The 7,149-nt window shown below is 37.0% G+C and overlaps 1 long non-coding RNA gene across 1 annotated transcript in view; it reads right to left on the bottom strand.

The window, feature by feature from the left end:
• Positions 1–1,549: 1,549 nt before the first annotated feature.
• The window catches only part of LOC133221054 (uncharacterized), a 32,310-nt gene continuing 26,710 nt past the window's right edge, over positions 1,550–7,149 (bottom strand). Inside the window, exon 3 of the long non-coding RNA XR_009727880.1 lies at positions 1,550–1,644. This is a non-coding gene — a long non-coding RNA (uncharacterized LOC133221054). The remainder of the gene's footprint in view (positions 1,645–7,149) is intronic.

Below are 7,149 nucleotides of genomic sequence, written 5' to 3'. Positions count from 1 at the left end.
AGAACCAGAAAAACATCAGAACCAAGAAAAAGTATGGCGTGTCAAGTCTTCAGAACCCACACACATGAGACTACATCGATCATAATTTGGACTTACATAATAATAGGTGTAGAAGTGTGGAATCAAAATCTTTTTGAGATTGATACAAAATGTTACTACTGTCTTAAACAAGAGTTATTGTTGAATCTGTACTCAGCTACCTAAATAAGGAGAGAGACTGGGTATTCCTCTAATTGGCCTCCCTATACCCTTTAAGACAAATTGGGATAGATTGTGGAGAGATCCTGTTTATACCGACAAGAGCCATACAAATTTACAGGTTTTAAGGATACAAACCTTGAATATGTCACAAGTTAAATGTTAGGCTTTGCCTCCTAACTGGAAAGAGACATGCACACTAGGAGTAGTGGTTCCAAACTTTACAGTAATTGACATTAATACCTCTGGAACCTGGGTTCAGGGTTTTATTAAAAGAATCAAATGAGGATATAATCATAAAATCATAGCAGAACAAAACACCGCTTTCCACAGCTTTGTTAGGTGGCTTATTCCATCTCTAGGTGTTAGTGAATTAGAAAAAGCAATTGTAAACATCTCAGCTGCAATTGAGAAAATGGAAAATAGAACTGCTGATGCTATTCTAGCATTGCACGAAGAAATAACCAGCCTGTCTAAAGTAGTGCTCGAAAACCGAATGGCATTAGATATATTGTTAGCATCCCAAGGAGGAGTTTGTTCTGTAATCAATGATAGCTATTGTTCCTATATAGATCAAAGTGGAAGAATTACTACTGATCTAAAGGAGATATGAAAACAAGTTAAGTATTTCATGAGGTGGTGCAGGACAACACTTTGTGGGGATTTGGGGAAATTTGGGAAAAATTAACATCATGGGTACCTAATCTCTCCTGGTTGAGACAGGGTTTTTTTACTGTATTTGTAATAATAGGAATGGTTGTGATTACAAGTATAACAGTCCAATGCTCCTTTTGGTGTTGCAAACATCCTATGATGAACTATAGCAAATGGAAGAGAAACAAAATTAATCATCAAGTAGAAACAGGGAAATACTTCAGGAAACTTTAAATAAAAATGAAGTAAATCAGTTGCAAAAGAATTTGCAATAGAACAAGAAAAGGGGGGATTGAAGAATGGTGTTCATTGAAGAATAGGGTGGATTGAAGAATGGGGTTGATTGGAGAATAGGGTTGCGAATAAGTAACCTCAAGAACATTAGGTTTTGTTAGCAACTACAGAGAAAAGGAAATTACTCAGATAAGCTTTGCCAGAACCGCCTGGTGGTTACTGATATGACTGTTATGATGATGATCATAAAACAAAGTGATGAAGAAATAACCACCAGGGGTCCGAAAGCCCACTACCACATTTTTGGGTGCATACAGGAGGCATTGTCTAAAAGTATGATGTAATGTATGTAATCTAATGAACATGTGTGTTTAAGGACAATATGATCACAGCCTGGTTGATGCGGGAGAGTCACGCGTGGAGGAGTGATCCCCTGTGTCTCCCAGTGCCGCAATAAAGAATACCTGCTTGTCAACTTAAATCTTTGTTGGTGAGCTCCTGGAGATTTCTCCAAATCAATAGGACACAGAAGCTCCTGTGGATCGCTTGGTCTTTTTTCTGAAAGATAAATCAAATGGCATAAATAGCATCATGTGTAAGCTCATAAACACACAGACAAAAATATATTTACTTTTACCATATTACTACAACATAGACACAATGTTATACAGCTTGTGACCATTTTTTTACCACCAAGATCTTTGTGGATCTGAAATTCTTCCTATTTCAAGTAATACTTGAATTATCTTGTTCCTATATAGGATGCTGATAATTTATTCTCATTTTTACTGGTAGCAGTTTGGACAATGTCTTTTTTGGATATCAAGATAAGCAAATAAAATTTAGTTCTAAACATCAGATACACATTCTGTGGTTTCAGCTTATGACCATGGCATTGAAAATTTTCAACCCAGTTTGTCAAAATACCCATTTTAGATAATCAGTGAGATTTTATTTGTCATGTGCTAACTATAGGTCTTCCCAAGAAATGGAGGTCCACTGTCTTATCCTAACATTGTTTTGGCTGCACTGCTGTCATAAATTATTGTTGCAATAGCATTATCAATATTTGGGATGAAGAATTAAATTACAGGGTAAACCCACTGTTTTGCATGGGAGATGTAATTAAATCAGGAAGCTTAAACATAAAGAATAGGAGGATAAACTATCCATCACAAATCTGCCATAGTCACTGCAGTGTTATAAACTGATATAAACTAGTGTCTAGTTAACCTCTAATGAGCTTTCACTTCAGTTTGATCAAGTGAAGTATATCACTCTGCTTCACTCTGAGGCAAAGTATTTCATTCTTCTTTCTCACGAAGACAATACTGAGAAATTAAGATCTAGATAAACATCTTTCTCTCTCTCTCTCTTTGTGTACCTATGCATCATCTTTCCTAAAAGCCCTTACCCGAAAATTTCTTACCGACCGTAACTTACATATCTTACTGGGAATTGTGAAGGCAAACTCCTTGCAGGAACACAGTGGTCATTTAACTTTTTCCATTCCACCTCCTATTTTATATCTGTTCTCTTGTGAGTGACAAAACACTTTCATCCCTATTTTTATTCTCTTCCTCAGCTCTTCATTATAGATCTGACTGAAAGTATTACTTGCCATGGAAGACACATCCACTAGACTGAATATCTGACAGCTATAATGCTTACTAGTTAGGACCTCTAAAAATTCAAATTACATCACCACTCTAAGCAGTACCTAACATTTCTCTCTTCTAACTCTCACATGCATATACAACACACATACTATGCAACAACACAATGTGTACAGACCCTTCCTCACTGCTCGTATATTCTAAAAATATAGAATGTGATTTTCTAAGAAACAAAATACCTCAGATAACTCAGCCTTTAGGGTCTAAAATGAAAACATTGTTTGACAGCATCACATTTTCTTAAGCGCTGTTATAATTTGTGTGTACTTGAAATACCCACTTAAGTCGAAGGGATTTAAGCTGAAAAATATCGCAGGCCGAGTTTCCGAAACTAAATGGAAATTTCAGTGAAGGCAAGAGTCTCTCTAAAGTATTTAATAGTGGACTGTTTTCTTGAAGGCCCATAAAGACTGATAAAGACTCCATACTCTCAGGGATCCCACACTTCCCAGGATGAATTTCAGGATATTCAACATTTGACAGCTGAACCCCAACTGGGGAGAGAACAGCTTCTCAGAGGCACCCACCCTAATTATCAACTTCCATCACTTTGTAAGCACACTCTTTAAGTTCACTGACAGCCCCACTCTAATTGATAAAAATGAATTTTACCAAACATACCAACCCAAGCCTTCCAGTACCTAAAAGGATCCTATAAGAATGCTGGAGAGGGACTTTTTACAAGGGCATGTAGTGACAGAAAAATGGGGAATAGCCTTAAAATGAAATCAGGTAGATTCTTATTAGATATTAGCAAGAAACTCTTTACTGTGAGGACTGGTGAGGCACTGGCATAGGCTGCCGAAAGAAGTGGTAAATGCTCCATCCCTGACCGTTTTCAAGGCCAAGTTGAATGGGGCTTTGAGCAGCCTGGTTTAGTGGAAGCTGTCCCTGCCCATGGTGGTTGTGGGGAACAAGATGATCTTAGAAGTCCCCTCCAACCCAAACCATTCTATGATTCTATGATATACTATGTATGAGTACTTCTGTTCCCAGCAAGAATCAGTAGATATTGTCACCACTGGATACTTCTTCAGATAAAGTCCTACTTTACTGGAGAAGATCGAGTTATGCTTTTAACTTCAGGTGAAACAAAGAGCAATCATGTTAAACCTTATATGATATCTATGTATCTTCTTCAAATTATTATTATTATTATTATTCATATATATATACTCTTTGCTTTTTAATTTTGCTGCATTTTTTTCTCAGATAACGTATCCTCTGATGCTTTGTTTAAACTGCTCCTACCTTAATGCACTGAAATTAGAGCATGGCAACATTTTATTTTAGTGAAGTTAATAAAAACTGTTGTTAAGTCTTTAGATTGTATATGCAGTATAATGTTCATCTGCAAACCATTTTCTATTTTATTTGAAACTGAACAATATATATTACCAGCTTACACACAATTAAGTATCAAATACATTTATAGGTGTAACATTATGCAGGTAACATTCAGCTTACTATTTTTGTTAAAAATTATTGTCCATCATTTTAGAATCTGTTATTGGTATTAACTAAATATAAATGTAAAATATATCTAAATGCCACCAGGAAATTTGTTATGAGGACAAAAAAGAGGAAAAAGAACGAAGGAGGTGATAAGTATGTTTGCAGTATTATGATTTTATGAGTGCCTGTTCTCTGGCTCATCAGAGTAAAATAACATAATAAAATCTTTTAGCAGCTCCTATTATTAAATCCAGAAGGAAAAATGCACAGAGCCACTAATAGCACCTTAAACAGAGAGCTGCATTGGCTCAAAAAAGTAACAACTATATATCTTTCCAGTAAATGAGACCAACTCACTTTCTATTCTGCCAACTAATTGTTGCAGAATATAATGTAATTTAAAGGATTGCGGTGCTACAGTGACACCACTGAAGCCATGAGGACTTTCTGCTTTTGAACCCTTTTGCTATTGTAGGTTTTTGCAGCTGCTGCTACTGTTAAACTAAACTTTACTACTGGCAATAGTATTGCCTGAATAAGGACTATAGAATGAATTTTATTTTGGCATAAGTAAAAACAAATTGGATCTGTACTCTGTACAAGCACCTTTGTGCTTGTGTACTCTGTATCTTTGCACAAGCCACGAAACAGAACTAGGTGATCTTAAGGTCCTTTCCAACCCTAACTATTCTATGATTCTATGAATTAGGTTTGCATGCTACTGGCCCTACATTTCATTTAAAAACTTAATTTTCCATTTAGAAGTTGCTGATTTTATTCTTTGCTGTCACTGGCTCAGAGTCTGCAAACTTAGTAATTTTCCCTCCTGAGATCTTATTATAGTGATGGGAAGGGGTTATTTCTGAGGAAAACCTTACCCTAAAAAGTCCTGCACTGAATTTATCTTGAAGATCTTATTATTCAGAATATTTGGCAGAGAATTTCTCAAGCATTGCTTGGTTGTTCAGAACTGTTGCACTTGAAGAGTCAAGACATAAACTTTTGGATATGTAGGATTCTGCATAAATGTACATAAACAGTTGTAGCTGGTATACATACATAAAAGCAAGCAAACACAAAATGACAGGTGCACACTATATTGTTCAAACTTAGGTTAAAAAGAAATGCTTTTTGAGTACCCTGGATTATCCCTAAAATAATACAGGCTGGCTGTTTATTAGCCAAGCTTCCACTCAAGAAACCAATTGTTGCATTAATCCAAACGCTCTCACTTGAATTAAAAAACTACAAAGCTTTAAGGTCAATAATTTTACTTACAGCGAGTTGGTAAGGTTTTTTCTTCTCCTCTGTCTTTCTCACTGTCTTTCTTTGCTCCTCTGTGACAGCTATAAAGCGCAGAGGATGCAGTTGCCAGCAAATACAGGCAGAGTATCCACGTCCCCTCAGCCTATCACAGTCAGGCACTTTGCATTGAACATGCAGCAGCAGCATCTCCCCCTCCTCCCACACTTCCTCCAAAATATACTGAGCAAAAAAACCTACCTGAAAAGCAGACAGATCTGACTGCGAAACAGCCATTGCTCACGTTAACTGTGAAGTGGTGTGTGTTTCCTTCCACTTAACTCCATTAATGGGTCTGACAGTGAGCATCTGACCATATGCTCCTGGCCTGTGTTACACACTCTGGGACATTTCTGCTCTGGCTGTTGCTCTAAAAGCAAGTGCTTTGCACCACTTCTGTGAAACATTATTTTCAGGAAAGAAACATAGATATGGTTGAAATACCACTCGAGTGTCTGCAGGCTCTGAACAGGTATACCTGTGGGATATGCTGTATCTAACTTTTTCCAGTTTCTCTCTCTCATCGTACATATACTTAAAAGCAATAGTAAATGTTCAAGATTTGTTTCCCTATTCTTAAAGTTTTATGGGAAGTTCTCTTCCTTATATGTAACCTGATAACTGCCTGCCATTCTTATTTAATTCAAGTTTGTTTTAAAAAGACTACCCGCATTTCATTGTCCTGAACTGCTTATAGGCAGACAGTGTGAAAGATCTGGGACAGCCACTGCTCCCAGAGTGGTCCCTAGTGCACTGCAGTATTACAGCCAACCTTTTTGTTAAGGAGGGAAAAGACCTGGAAGCAATTGCATTTTATATTAAAATAACTTTCTTTTTTTTTTATTATTATTTCTTGGGAAGAAAAAGGAAATAGGTGTGAGAGATACAATAGGCAAGGTGGGAAAAGGGAATTAAACGTCCTTCTAAAAGCATATCCCATGTCTCTCTGTAATTCTAATAGTACTTCTGGCTCATTCTACTTTTCATAATTCTCCTCATCACCTGTTGGTGACACACAGATCTTTGTTTTATAGAATCTTTCTGTGGTGGACAAAAGCAAGATCATTAAATTTTCCCTAACTGGTGCTGGCTAAGTCAGACCTGCTGTGGCCCTCCAAATTTGTTCCAGGCCAATCACAGCGCTGGCTCTTTCATAAAGAACTTCTTTTACTGCTGAAACACAGTGGATACAGACCTCCCCTCTACTGCCAAACTGAAAATTTAATATGCTATTGTGTGAGAAATTACAGATGATCCTAAAAAGATTAAAGGCCAGGGCTTGTTGGTAAGCAATCAATGGATCACATTATTCATGTCTAACATGAGACAGGCTTCAACATGGTTTTGCCCATGGAGGTATGTCACGCTGGTGATGATATATAACTATACTGTGCCCATGCAGTAATGGTACCAATTCATTACTATTGCTGATCTCTGGTTTGCAAACAAGGTAGGAGAGATGTTTGAACAGGAGGCTCCAGTGTAGCACCGAAGAATGATGCAGACAATGTGTTACCAGTCACTTTGTATTCCCATAGACATAGATCAAAGCAATGGGAGTTAAACAGTTTGTACCCACTTTCCAATAGTTTTCATCTCTTCCATCATTATACAGTGCAGATCAGAAATT

The sequence above is a fragment of the Neopsephotus bourkii genome, unplaced genomic scaffold (genome assembly GCF_033783945.1).
Source record: "Neopsephotus bourkii isolate Nb327-2 ecotype Australia unplaced genomic scaffold, CSIRO-AGI_Nbou_v1 NB_1508, whole genome shotgun sequence".
In the NCBI taxonomy this organism is placed as follows: domain Eukaryota; kingdom Metazoa; phylum Chordata; class Aves; order Psittaciformes; family Psittacidae; genus Neopsephotus; species Neopsephotus bourkii.
Note: the sequence above shows the minus strand (reverse complement) of the source record. Positions and strands in the feature narration are given on the sequence as shown.